At 42.3% G+C, this 1,062-nt stretch overlaps 1 long non-coding RNA gene across 2 annotated transcripts in view; it reads left to right on the top strand.

Annotated features, from left to right (window-relative positions):
* Positions 1-1,041, top strand: part of LOC108641621 — a 9,392-nt gene extending 8,351 nt beyond the window's left edge. For both annotated transcript variants that reach the window (XR_003916341.1, XR_001922159.3), the window contains one exon: positions 618-1,041. This is a non-coding gene — a long non-coding RNA (uncharacterized LOC108641621). The remainder of the gene's footprint in view (positions 1-617) is intronic.
* The last annotated feature ends 21 nt before the right edge of the window (positions 1,042-1,062 follow it).

Genomic DNA, 1,062 nt, shown 5'->3' on the forward strand with positions numbered 1-1,062 from the left:
CGAACATTGTGAGGGAAGGCAGCCCTGCCTGGGATCTGCGGGGCTGGCAGGGAAGTTTTTGGTACTGCTAAAGGCATATATACACACACATACACATATATCTATCTATATCATACACACACATCTTTATATATAGATTTATATGTAGGTGTCTAGTCTATGTTTAAATTATTCTATCTATACACACAGTCCTCCCCTGATGAGGTCATTCTCCCATATATACGAGACTGGGTGCATGGTGCCAGAATCTAACTCCAAGATCTTATCTCTGGCGATCTGAAAGCAATCTAAAGTAAATGTTAGCAGAAGGGGAAATAAATTTTGGAGAGAAACATTCAACAAGGTGTCCCTGAAGCCTTTTCCCCCGCCCTCCCCAGCCGATGTACCCACGCACTTTATGCCAAAGAGAGCCATTTCGGAGCAAGGGACTCCTGCTTCAGAGCAAGGACAGACTGCACCCCGCGTCGTGGATCTCTGCCTGGCTGGGGCTGCACCTTGACAATTTTAATCTCCTATTCCCTTTCCCGAGCCATGCTCTAATGCGCTAATTTGCTGCAGCTTATTTATTTTATTTTTTTCCCCTGTGGCTACAAATGTCTTAATGTTTTTGATTTCAGGAAACTCAAAACGGAAGGAGGGATGCTACTTGAAAGTATGACTCAAAAAAAAAAGGTTTCGCTTTACAGTCATCAGTAGCACCAGGAGACAGCTCCATTAAAAAAGTAGTTTTCCACTGCTCTTGAAAAGCCGTTATTTTTTACATCGCTTTTAGGAAGATAGATTAACAAAACATCACATTTCAAGCCACTCTGATCTGTAATTAAATGGAGGAGCCCGTTTGTATTCTCCTATGGCTTTTACAGAAGTTGCAGTGATCCAAAGTCAGGTTGCTGTGTCAGAGTGGCATTTTTATTAATGAGAATACAAAAAGCTTGCATATTCTTAGCCCGGCTTGAATTTAGTTGCTAAGCAACCGCTGTATGGTAATTCATCCGCGAAATTTAAATCTTGGAGAAAGGATCCTGCGTTTTGCTGAATGGTCGCCACGAGGAAAACAACTTG

The sequence above is a fragment of the Manacus vitellinus genome, unplaced genomic scaffold, assembly GCF_001715985.3.
Source record: "Manacus vitellinus isolate BGI_N305 unplaced genomic scaffold, ASM171598v3 scaffold_7_pilon, whole genome shotgun sequence".
Classification (NCBI taxonomy): Eukaryota; Metazoa; Chordata; class Aves; order Passeriformes; family Pipridae; genus Manacus; species Manacus vitellinus.